General features: G+C 43.8%; 1 protein-coding gene across 1 annotated transcript in view; it reads right to left on the bottom strand.

The window, feature by feature from the left end:
* PPARGC1A (PPARG coactivator 1 alpha) overlaps nucleotides 1-13,474 on the bottom strand; it is an 883,428-nt gene that overhangs the window by 352,487 nt on the left and 517,467 nt on the right. The window lies entirely within an intron of this gene.

The raw sequence follows: 13,474 nt of genomic DNA, 5'->3' as shown, positions 1-13,474 counted from the left end.
AAGAGGCCACTGAGGGCTCCCTGGTATGGACAGAAGAGACCTCATCAACTGGCTAAACTTGGAATGCCATCACATAACAGGACAACATCTCAGTTATTAATGTCACAAAGTTTACCTTGGCCCCCAACACATAGTCATTTCAGATACTTTTTAAATCTTTATTTTCCCTTTTGTTGCCTTTGTTGTTTTTCATTGTTGTTGTAGTTATTGTTGTTGTTATTGGTGTCGTCATTGATAGACAGGACAGAGAGAAATCGAGAGATGAGGGGAAGACAGAGGGGGGAGAGAAAGAGAGACACCTGCAGACCTGCTTCAGATACTTTTTTTTCATATTTATTTTTTTTTATTTATTCCCTTTAGTTGCCCTTGTTTTATTGTTGTAGTCATTGTTGGAAAGGACAGAGAGAAATGGAGATAGGAGGGGAAGACAGAGAGGGGGAGAGAAAGACAGACACCTGCAGACCTGCTTCACCACCTGTGAAGCGAGTCTCCCGCAGGTGGGGAGCCTGGGGCTCAAACTGGGATCCTTAGGCTAATCATTGTGCTATGCACCACCCGCTGCACTACTGCCCGACTCCCTCAGATACTTTTTAAAATTGCCGTCAAGGGTTATCACTGGAGCTCAGTGCCAGCACTACAAATCCACTGTTCTAGACAGTCATTTTTATTTCCTTTTCTCTTTTTCCCATACTTTATTTTATAGAACAGAGAGAAATTAAAAGGCAGGGCAGATGGAGAGATGGAAAGGGAGAGAGAAAGATCAACACCTACAGACCTGCTTCACCTCTCATGAAGTGTCCTCCATGCAGGTGGGGAGTGGGAATTGAACCCAGGTCCTTCCCCATGGTACTGTGTGTACTAAACCAGGTGTGCCACTGCCCAACCTTCTCTTCAAAAACTTTCTGGGAATAAGTGACCATGACTAAGCAAGTCTCACCAAGGCTTTGGCTCAAGCAAGGGACACTGAACCACTCCAAGTGTCACACACACACACACACACACACACACACACACACACACACACACACACACACACGACAAAACACACCCTACAGGGCCGGGTGGTGGCACATCTGGTTGAGTGCATGTACTACAATGCACAAGGACGCCGCCTCGAGCCCCCGATCCCCACCTGTAGGGGGAAAGCTGTGCGAGTGGTGAAGCAGTGCTGCAGGTGTCTCTGTTTCTCTCCCTTTCTATCCCCCTCTTCCCTCTTGATTTCTGGCTGTCCTTATCCAATAAATAAAAACAAACAAACAAATAAATAAATAAATACACCCTATGTGTCTACCAGGTAGTAAACCAGAGCACCCTGATAACCCTCTGAAAGGATGTGGTTCTAAAGTTAGTGATGAGAACTTGAGGAATAGGGCTGGGTGGTAACACGCCTGGTTGAGCGCTCGTGTTACAATGTGCAAGGACCTGGGTTCGAGTCCCTGTCCGCACCTGCAGAGGGAAAGCTTTGTGAACAGTGAAGCAGGGCTACAGGTGTCTCTCTTTCCCTCTCCACCCTCATTTCCCCTTCTCCCCTCTATTTCTGGCTGTAAAAAAGAACTTGAGGGACAGAGACACACCATGCTGTGATCCCAAGAAAGCATTGATGGGCATTCAGGATGAGCCTCAGGTGACAAGGACTCTCCTGCCATACCCAGCGAAGACACTTCACACCCTTGGAAACTTCCATCCAGTATGCCCAGCATCCAGGCAGATCCAGTGTTTCAGAACAGCTTTTGTTTACCCAGAAAACGAACCAGGTGGTCACCAAGCAGTTTCTAATAGGGAAAATATGCCAGGCTCATCAAGGCCAGCTTGGGAAGAATGAAATCTGCAAGTCGAATTTCTCTGCCATGAATCACTTCTTCCTTTGCAGTCCCATACCACGGGCATACCTGTCTCTGTAGCAGCTCATCTCACAAACCCATAATTATTCCTTTGCTTGTCTGCCTCCCCCTAACTAGCCTGGGGGTCCCCACTGGCAGGGCAGAAACTCTGTTCTCTGCAGCTCTGCATTCCTGGTGCTGCGCAGTGGAGGGCCCATCATCGGGAGTTTTTGCAAATGCTTTGCCAAGCACCATCCCACCCACTCTCTCACTCGCTCCTGTGGCCAGACACTCAGCGATAGAAACAGGAACTGCAGCATTGCCTCCTGGGAACAACCCAAATAGTCTGATCCATTTCAAAATGGATGCCTCATCTATAAATGTCCCTGGACCATGTTTGTAATGCATGTTATTTCCCTAGACATGGATGTTCTCATATTCACACAAAAGACAAATAATACTACCTTTTAATCCTCCTGAACATTTTCAGAACAAAGAAAGCATGTCCACTGTTCTAGAACCCTAAACTTTAAAACCCATGGCCTATGCCCACTAGATTCCTTAACACTCTTCCATTTTGTAGAAATTCTTTCTCGGTCTCCAACTTTCTACATTGAAGATGTTTTACTTTTCTTTCTATGGAAGGACTACACCCCCCCACACACACACATTCATGCACACCTTCTTCTTGAAAACTATAAAACCCTTTTAACCAAATGGGTCCTCTCATATTTCCCAAAATTTTTCTGATACTGTGCACTAGACTCCAGTCACAAAGCCATAGCTGGTGAGGTTTAATTAGCAAACTTGTCAGAGGAAGCAAAAACTGAACAGGCCACAGGAGTCAGCTCCATCAAGCTTGATAACAGAGGAAGAAAAGTCAGAGAGCAGGGGCTGGGTGATGGTGTACTGGGTTAAGTGCACATAGTACGAAGCATAAGGACCTGCACAAGGATCCTGGTTTGAGCCCCTGGCTCCCCACCTGCAGGGGGTTACATCACAGGTGGTGAAGCAGGTCTGCAGGTGTCTATCGTTGTCTTTCCCTCTCCATCTTCCTCTCACCTCCAAATTTCTCTCTGTTCTATCCAACTTAAAAAAATATAGAAAATGGGCATCAGGCAGTAGTGCAGCGGACTAAGCGAGCAGGTGGCACAAAGTGCAAGGACTGGTGTAAGGATCCCAGTTTGAGCCCCCAGCTCCCTGCCTGCCGGGGGGTCACTTCACAGGCAGTGAAACAGATCTGCAGGTGTCTATCTTTCTCTCCTCCTCTCTGTCTCCCCCTCCTCTCCCCATTTCTCTCTGTCCTATCCAACAACAACAACAGCGATAACAACAACAATAATAACTACAACAACAAAACAAGGGAAACAAAAGGGAATAAATATTAAAAAATATTTTTAAAATAAATTAATTTTTTAATGGAAAAAATGGCCACCAGGAGAAGTGGATTTGTAATATGGGCACTGAGACCTAGCAATAACCCAAAAGTCAGAGAGAGCAGATGACACAACTGGTCCTGCTTTCCCAGCTCGTCCAGGGCACAGTCTTCCAACTTTCCTTTAAACAAAGAGCATCATCCTATTCCGCCAAGGGCTCAGGATACTTTTCTGGGATCGGGCCCAGATCATGGCCCCACAGCTCAGTAGGTAGAGTCACTTCTGCCAAGTCACTTAACCACCCAATCTCAAGTTCCTCATCTGTAAAATTGGGATAATATTTCTCAACCGACATCCCAGGTTCCTGGCAATAAATATTAATGTCCGTAGAGGGGTTGGAGATCCTGGGGTGAAGGATGCAGCAGAGTGTTATTTTTATGACGTTGCAGCTTCCATAAAGCATCAAATTCAATGAGAAAGAGGAGAGAGGGGGTAGTGGGCTGGAACCAAGAATAAGGCAGGCAGATGCCGCGGGAGCTTGCCCTCCTGCTAACGCATTGCCAGCTTCACCTGCAAGGCGCAGCTTCTCCTGTCCCCGGGCTCTCCTTTTTCCCAGTGACCTCCTTCGATGCTTCCTGATTCCCATTCCCTCCTGCAGGCACCAGTATCCCTATTTAGCATCACATTAATATGGAACTTAGGGACTCAGACATGGATCTGTGTATTACAAACATCAGGGGGCCCGCCTGGCAGTCTGCTACCATCAACATGCGACTCAGCAGGGAATCTGTGTTCGAGACTCCAGCCTTCCATAGCTGGTCAGATGCCCACATCACAACTACCCAAGCAGCACCTTCCCTCCCCAGAGAAGTTTCCTAGGCCCCTCCAAGGCACCAACAAGGAGCAAAGACTGCTGTTCACAGACCTCTGTGACCAGAAAAGAAGCTGAATTTATATGGGGATAAAGACTTAGACAAGGAATACAATAAGGATAGATACCTGAGAGGATAATTAAGTGGTAAAAAGGAAGGAGGGAGAAGGTTATCACATCATGAAGCCCTGGCTGTATAGTGGCATTGGTGATGGTGATGGTTCATTCATTCATTTTTTAAAATATTTATTTATTCTCTTTTGTTGCCCTTGTTGTTTTATTGTTGTTGTCACTGTTGGATAGGACAGAGAGAAATGGAGAGAGGAGGGGACAGAGAGACTGCTTGTGAAGCAACTCCCCTGCAGGTGGGGAGCTGGGGGCTTGAACTGGGATCCTTACGCTGGTCCTTGTGCTTTGCACCACCTGCGCTTAACCCACTGTGCTACTGTCTGACTCCTGGTTCATTCATTCTTGACATGTCTAGAAGACTACTGGAAACATGACTGGGACAGGGGACCAGTATGCACAGTGCCGGGCTCAGAGGTGATGAGTTCACTGCTAGTTGTAACAGTTGTTTTGTCTGAGACTCATGTGGAGGAAGGAGCCCCCTCCCAAACCTCACGGCAACCCTGCTCTTTTTGTTTTGCCTTGCTCTCTGTGTAGCAAAACAGAAAAAAAAAAAAAAAAAAAAAGGAATGTACTTAGGAACCAAGGGATGGCACACCCGGTAGAGGACATATGTAACCACGTGCTAAGACCCAGGTCCAAGCCCCAGCCTCCACCTCTAAAGCTTCACAAGGGTTGGTGGAACAGTATCCCAGGCATCCCTCCTTCTCTCTGTACCTCTCTCTCACTCTCGTCCTCTATTTTTAAAAAGGCCACCAAGAAGAGTGCAGCCATGCAGGTATTGAGTCCCAGTGACAACCTTGGTGTCAAACACCTGGCTTTTGAAGGATTTCTAGTAAGCAGATCTTTTTAAATTATATTTTTTAAATGAGAGAGAGAGAGAGATACAGAAAGAGAAAGAGAGAGAGGCCCCCGCAGCTCTGTTTCACCCCTTGTGAAGCTTTACCTCCTGTAGATAGGGACCAGGGGCTTGAGCCTGGGCCCTTCCACATTGTAATGTGTGTGCTAACCAGGTGCTCCGCCAACTGGCCTGTATGCAGATTTTAAGAGGAGAAAGTAAGGAAGACATGACTTCTGGGAAAGAGGATTGATAAGGCTGACAAGCTCATAGGAGGTGGTGTGACTGAGTCAATCACAGAGAATAGCACAGGAAAAGGTCAGAGGTGTGGGGTCACTTTTGCACCATCCTCTGTCCCTGCTGAGAATCACCACCAGTCTGAAGAGAAATTGACTCAGGAGGAAGTGTTCTGACAAGAAGTCCTGACTGAGTGCTCATGCTAGATTAGGCTTGTCTATGCTTTAAACCCTAGAATGACTGGGTAGACACACTTCTCTCTAAGCAGTTGGCCTTCCCTAGGTTACAGGTGAGGAAACTGAGACTGGAGAAAGTAAGGAATCCAATCATAGAAAACAACACAAGCAAAATGGACAGTCTCATACAACCATTAAGACACCCCTTGGTTCATAATGCAGCTTCTAAGAAGCTGTTGTCTCCATGTGCAAGACAACTGAGGCCCAAGTCAAATTCAGTGTCCTCCAAGTCTTTCCAGAAGTTCTGAGTGCCTGTTATAGACCAGTTTCCTATCATCCCTAGAGATAAGAAGCCTCACTCCCAAAGCAAGGGGACTCTGGTCACCAGTTTCCACAAAATCTCAAGGTGTGACTTCATCTCTCTTCAGCTCAAATCTCTTCCGATGTCAGTTAAAGCTCTCTGGTGAACACCTCCTCATCTAAGACTCCTCACTGACAGAGCTGAGAGGACCAACTCCCGACCTCACCTCAGGCCAAGAAGGGTATCTGCAAAACAAGTGAGGGGAAAGGACTCCCCTCCACAAACTCTTGGCCTTGAGCGAGCAAACCGGCCATTTTCTTTGTTTGGTAGTCGTGGTGGTGATTGCTTATTGTCAAGAAAAGAAAAAACTAATATTTAAAAATTTGGTTTTAGTCAAGAGAGAGAATTTGCAAAGTAGAATTGTGACCCTCTAGAAAAAGAGCTGACACAAGTCTCAATTAGCATAATGGCGCCACAAGGCTATCACAGGCCTGTTAATGCAGACCTCTGTCCGACTCCTCGCGCCAGATAAATGGAGCAAGGATATTATGCAGGGGTCTGTTCCTCCATCAGGGAGAGGACAGTGAGGATGCGAGGAGCACCCATTAGTGCTAATGGGAGCTACAGATGTAAATCCCCAGGCACTGAGGAGGGGCAAAGGTCCCCTGGGATTCGCCACTGAAGAGCCATGGGCAGGGTGAAGGACTGGGGAAGTCAGAGTCCTTTCTCACTAGTACAGCTCCACTCTCTCCCCAGAATGAGAGATTGCACTAGTCTCTTTCTGCTGTGACATCTATAGCCTCCCATGTTTTCTGCCTTGAGGTATTGTGCCAAGGAAACCCAGTTTAAGACAAATGCCATTTTAATTTGCTTAAGGCAGTGAAGGCCAACATACATTTCGGTGGAGAAAGTTATGTGTTTTAATTGCTTTATGAAGATATAGCATATGCCTTGACACAGTTAAATGATTAACAGATTACTCCAAATGCCTTTGGCATAGAATATCTATACATTCATTAGCCAGAACAATTTATCTTCTTGATAAAACTAAAATTACTTATACAGCAGGTTTACTTTCTATGATTAATAAATGATAAAAAAAATCTAAATTATCATCTGAAATGTCTCTTTTTTTGCTCATTAATCTCCCATTTATCAGCTTCTATAGTACATATTACTAGTACAGAATTCAATTTTTCCAAGTATTTTAATTTGCTGAGAACAAAACAAAACCCACTTAATGCAAAGAAGCCTCGATTACTAGGAAATCCCTTGGTTGATTCCTAAAGAATCAGGGATTAAAAAGACAGACATAGCTTCACATATGCAACAAAGAAGCTGAGACTCAAATACACATCACACACACACACACACACACACGTCTCAAAATATCCCCACAGCCATCCCACTCTCAAATGCACTTCCAGTGGCAAGATATTAGAGTGTACGGAGAATCTGCTATCACTGTGGATGTGTACAAAAGTGGAGATGAACTGAAACAGCAGCTGGGAACACAGTGAGGCAGATTACACCAAAGGTCAAGCTGTAAGCACTGCCCATGTCCAAGACAGGGAACTCCAGAAGCACAGTCTAGCTAGAGGGAAGCCTTGGGCATTTGAGCCTGCTATCAGCTTTTTTCTAAACATTTAAGGACGCCAGTCCTCCAATTAAATCGATCAGGGGAGAGCGGATGGTTCCTTAGTGGCTGCTCTACACAACACTCAGGCAGGGTCCCGAGGCTGATCACGACTTCCAGCTCAGCTCCTGTGCTTCTGCTGTCAACTCCTGAGGTCCCTGAATCCCACCTGCCAAGGTCACTCCAGAGACTGCACTAGCCATCACAGCTATCAAAAAAAAAAAAAAAAGAGGGGAGAGGAGGCCAGCCCGTAGTGCAATGGGTTAAACGCACATGGCTTGAAGCACAAGGACCAGGGCAAGGACCCCTGCAAGGACCCCGGCTCCCCACCTGCAGGGGGATCACTTCACTGGCAGTGAAGCAGGTCTGCAGGTGTCTGTCTTCCCCTCCTCTCTCAATTTCTCTGCCCTATCCAAAAACAGCAGCAACGACAACAATAACAGCAACAAAGGCAACAAAATGGGAAAAATGGCCTCCAGGAGCAATGGATTCATAGTACAGGCACTGAGCACCAGCAATAACCCTGAAGGCAAAAAAATAAATAAATAAAAATAAAATAAAATAAAAGGAGGGAAGAGACATCTGCCACCATTGTGAGTCACCTATTATTTACCTTGGTGACTCAGGCTCCCAGAGGGGTCAGGGCTAAACAGAGTCCTCTTACCAACCCCAAATGCTTCATTTCATCACAATGCTATTCCCCTGGAGCCTCACAGAACCACTGTGGCACCTCACCCTATACTTTACCTTTCTGTAGGTAATGGATTCCCCAAAACCACCTCTCTGTGACCAGAGAAGGTTGTGGTTAAAGGAGAGTCAGGTTAGGGCCCAACCCTGAGCTACGTGCTTGGTAATGACAGGTATCACCACCCCCGCCATCAGAGGAATATTTGGCATGCCTCACTGTCACACCTTATCGTGAATTAACTCATCCAAACATCACAAGGCCATGACAGAGACTGGCCAGTTATAATCTCCGTTATTTTATTTTTTAAATTTCTCTATTAATCGGATAGAGACATAGAGAAATTGAAAGGGAGAGGGGAGATAGGGAAAGAGACAGAGAGACTCCTATAGCTCTACTTCACCACTCCTGAAGCCTTCCCCCTGCAGGTGGGGAGCAGGGACTTGAACCTGGGTCCTTGTGCACTGTAGTGTGTGCACTTAAATAGGTGTGCCACCACCTGGGCCCCTACAATCTCCATTTTTTAAAAGGAGGACACTAAGGCATATGCATGCTGTCACATGACCAGCACATAGCAGTGTCACCAGCCAATCCCAGGAAATCCAGCTCCAGAGGGCATGCTCCTTACTACTGAGCTATCCTGCCATTCCAAAGTGCCCAGATTTCCTCAGAGGGTATGTTAGGATTGAATGAGTAGCCTGTGTCCAGCACAACACACACTCGATTTCCTTCATCTAAGTACAGCCTACCATTCTTAGAGCTCAGATCTTATCTGTATCTTTACATAGTTTTTTTTTTCAGACATTGGAATATTCCTTCTCTAAACCCCCTCCAGTTTAGCTTTTCTGCCTCTTGTGTTGGCTCTGTCATGTTTTATATTACTAATAAATTATTTGGGGCTTCCTTGGTTTCTCCCATGACATTACATATTTCCTGGATCAAGACTAGGGTCTTCCTTGGTATTTCCCATACAAGTCAGGGCATTGCTGAGGGCATGAATTCTCAAAATTATTTAGCAAACTAAAGAATAAGTAGAGGAGTATGCATGTTACCATGCTAAAGGACCCAGGTTCAAATTCCTGGTCTCCACTTGCTGGAGGTTGGGGGGCACTTCACAAGTGGTGAACTAGTGCTATAGGTGTGTCTCTATCTATATCTCTCACTTAAAAAAGAAACACAAGTATAGTCATGGGCCCTTTGGAATATAACTAAATAGGTCTACTAACTATCTACAAAATGAAGACCTCCAAATCATCTGCATTATTCCAGCCTTTAGGTTCATGATTAGTCAACAATTTGTTTGGCTTTATATATTAACTCTTCTTTCAGCTACCAGGTTCCAGATGCTACAGTGATGCCAACTGGACTTTCCTTGACAGAGGACCCCACCATGTGTCCTGGAGCCCCACATCCCCAGAGCCCTGCCCCACTAGGGAAAGAGAGAGTCAGGCTGGGAGTATGAACTGACCTTTCAACACCCACGTTCAGTGGAGAAGCAATTACAGAAACCAGACCTTCCACCTTCTGCACCCCATAATGCCCCTTAGTCCATACTCCCAGAGGGAAAAAGAATAGGAAAGCTATCAGGAGAGAGAATGGGATACGGAGTTCTGGTGGTGGGAATTGTATGGAGTTGTACCCATCTCTTCCTATGGTTTCTGTCAGTGTTTCCTTTTTATAAATAAAATTTTTAAAAAAGAGAGAAGAAAAAAAAGAAAGTATTTACTAGGAATAATGTCAGTTAAAACATAGGTTGCTCATTAAACTGCATTTCAGATAAGCAAAGAATTGTTTGAGTATGTAAACATGCAACATTTAGTATATACTTATATAAAATAAATTATTCTTTTTTTTAAATTTGCAACCTAGCAGAAAAAAAAAGTCACCCATAGTAGTGAATTTGCCATGCTGGCATCAAGCTAGAGATAAAACACTAGGGGCAATAAAAAATAAAAGAATGAGTAAATACTATAGACATCTACATATGGCATAAATAAATGGTAGGAAGAAAATCAAGTAATTTACAAACAACTTTATCTTCACCCATCCTATACTCTCCAAGGAATTTAACTTTCAAGTTATATTCTCTTTATTTAAATTCTTTTCTTTCCTTATATATCTGTCCTAATGACCAAGGGGGGGGATACTTCAGGTCAACTAAATGAAAGGAACTAATTGCTCAAGAATTTGAATATGCATATTAATTTTTCACCCTCTAAGGAATAAGAGATGCCCTCCTACACACAAGTCAATGACTTTTGTTTAGCAGTAAGCAAACACATTAATAAAATACATAAACACTCTCTGCTGCAATAAATTTTAAGAATAACTGACCTCATCCAATCAAAGTTTACAAGTGGTTTTAGATGCCAAGCCCTATAAACTCAAAACTAGAGGCAATAGCCTAGCTGAGACAATGCTGTGTAAAGGCCTCAATTTGGCTTTCAGCTACAGTTTCACCATTTGATGGGTGACATCCCTGAGAGTAAATTAGCCACGTGCATCAGAAGTTGCCTATGGAAAAACCTTGCCACCTACACATCATGATGATAGTGTACACTATAGGAAGAAAGAGACACAGAGAGAAGAAGAGACACCCCAGCACTGCTCTACCTCTCGTCAAGTTCTCTTCCTGCAGGTGCACCTATGGGGTAGCGCCAAGCTCACACCCAGATCCTTGGGAATGGTAACATATGCACTCTGTTGGGAGTGAGCCACCTACAGAATACCTGGAATATGACTTTTAAGTTCTACTACAAATGAGGGGTATCAGGGACCAGTCAGGTATGTAGCTTAGCACTCTTCACCAAGTGCATTTCTGATATGTCCTAACATAGTAAAGAGCCTAGAATGTGAAAGAAGTTTGAACTCAAAGGACACACGGCAAGGCTTTCTCACCAGTGGCTAGGCTGCACAGAACTGTATCCCAATGCAGAATGCACTTAAAGAGGGTAACATCTCTCTTGTAATGCCTCTGTGAAGAATGCCAAACACACTCAGAAAACGGCCTGTGAGATGCAGAAAAGAGCCCTCTTTGTTTTACCCACTCGAGTGCTTTGTGCATCAGGAAGTGGGGTTTTAGCATGAAAAGATCACACACAGACTTCACTGTGTCTTGGGTCAAGACTGTGGGTTTACACTAAACAAAGTGAAACAGAGAGGACTTAAGATCTCAGAAACCACAAACTGAAGGAGGAAGAGAAATGGCTAGGATGATAGAGTCATTTTCTGAATGCTAGGCCTCCACCTTTTGCATAGGACTCATTATCCAAACTCAGATAATCACCACCCAGGACATAGGAATAATGTTTTTTACGTATAGTTTTTAAATGGGTGAAAATACCTCTTGAAAGAAGGCATCTGAAAATGATGACATTTGTATTTCCATAACTGTAAATAAAAGTCTCATTGGATCCCAGCCACACTGCTTTCATGCTACAATGGCAGAGCTGAGTCTTTTTAGACTTGCAAGCAGGAACTGATGGCTGGGAAAGCCTCAACTATTTACCCTCTGGTCCTTTACAGAATCATTTTGCCAACCCCTAAGTCAATTATGTTTTCTTTCAGTCTGTGAATCTGACCTAACTGACTTAGCTACTACATGCTCAAACTCTTTCTGACCTCAAGACTAGATCCCAAATGTGCCAGTCTCTGGTAAAGCCAACTCCTAGAATTCCAGAACATTCTTTTAGTTCTTGCTTTAACTTATCATCACCTCCATAGGTAGGCAAACACACACACACACACACACACACACACACACACACACACACACACACACACACACGGCAAGAGAGAGAGATGCTGTGTGTGTTCAGATTTCTTATGTCTTCCTATTATATGACCTTCCATAGTCACAGAACCATCACTACTTCTTTTTAACTTAATGATAATCCAAAGGAGAAATTATGTATATAAAGATAGTACAAATTTCCCCTAAAATATGAAAAGAATTCCTATGAAACACATATGCCAAAATGACATCAAACGTGAAGTAATTACCACTAATTAATGATGTAAAGACAATGTTCACATCGCCAGACCCAAACATTCACCCACCAAAGTACACCAAACATCACATAAAACTAGGAAGAGCTCCAACACTGAACAAAGGTAAAACTAACAGAATTAAAACAGAGAGTGGGGCTGGGGGTGGGCACACCTGGTTGAAAGCATATGTGTTACAATGTGTAAGGACTCAGGTTCGAGCCTCCAGTCCCCACCTGCAAGGGGAAAGCTTTGCAAATGGCAAAGCAGTGTCTTTCTTCTTTTCTATCATTCCCTTCCCTCTAGATTTCTGGCTGTCTCGATTTCATAAATGAAGATAATTTTAAAAATCAAGTTACAATTTATTTCTAAAAAGAATAAAGGAGGGGCTGGAAGAAAGATCCCCCTGTAGAATGCAAACTTGGCTGTGAATAGGGACCAGATTATAGTTCCTGGTGTCATAGGACAACACTAGGACAAGCTTCCTGAACAGTGGAACAGTCCCACAGCATTAACATTAGGGAAACTTCCACTGGAGGGGGTGGGATAGGGAACTCTGGTAGTGAGAGTTGTATGAAATTGTACCCCTCTTCTACCACAATCTTGTCAGTCATTATTCAATCACTAATTAAAAAATATTCTAAAAAAGATACCTAATGGTCATACTTCCTAATATTTCATAGTTTCTGTATTGATGGTGCTTTTCTTTTCCTGTTGCAGTTAACCTGTTTCCTTTCTTCTATTGCCTGCCAGACTGGGTCATTTTTTTTTAGGGATATTTAATTTGTATAGGTCCACTGTAATTTACACTAGTCTTTAAATGACAGATGCATCACTTCTACTGCATTCCTGCTAACTAGCACTTAGAAATAGGCTGACTTTCTAAAGAAGAGATCTAGTTTAGCAGATCACTGGGCAAAGGAGCTTAAGATATGTCAAAACAACTCGTCAAGGCATGTGGGGGGTCTGAGAGCCCACTTTTTACTTTTTAGAATCTCCTTAATAAGCATTTGAGTTTGGAGAAGTCATAGCAGCTTCCTGGACTTTTCTTTTGTGATTGTAAGAGATTTCCTGCAGGTTCTGAGGAGCTTCTCATCCTCACAGCTCCAGATCCTTTAAGGTAACTCAGCCATGGATTCTAATGCGTATTTGGCATCTATTAAGACTTTGAAATAGTAATCAGCAGCTTTCAATCAGAGTATATAAGTTTTGTTTCCTTAAGTCTTAGAAAACAAGGAGTGTGAGTAGCCTTATTTGCCTCTAAGAAGCACACTCAAAAGTTGGGATAAGTGGACAGGAGGTTGTTTTTCATTCCAAGTTCTTTTGAACAATTTGAATCTTCTGAGAAAACATATAAGCATGCATTGTGTGTGTGTGTGTGTGTGTGTGTGTGTTATTTACTTGCAATTTACATGATCATG

Source organism: Erinaceus europaeus, chromosome 3 (assembly GCF_950295315.1).
Source record: "Erinaceus europaeus chromosome 3, mEriEur2.1, whole genome shotgun sequence".
In the NCBI taxonomy this organism is placed as follows: Eukaryota; Metazoa; Chordata; class Mammalia; order Eulipotyphla; family Erinaceidae; genus Erinaceus; species Erinaceus europaeus.
This window is presented reverse-complemented; position numbering and strand designations above follow the sequence as displayed.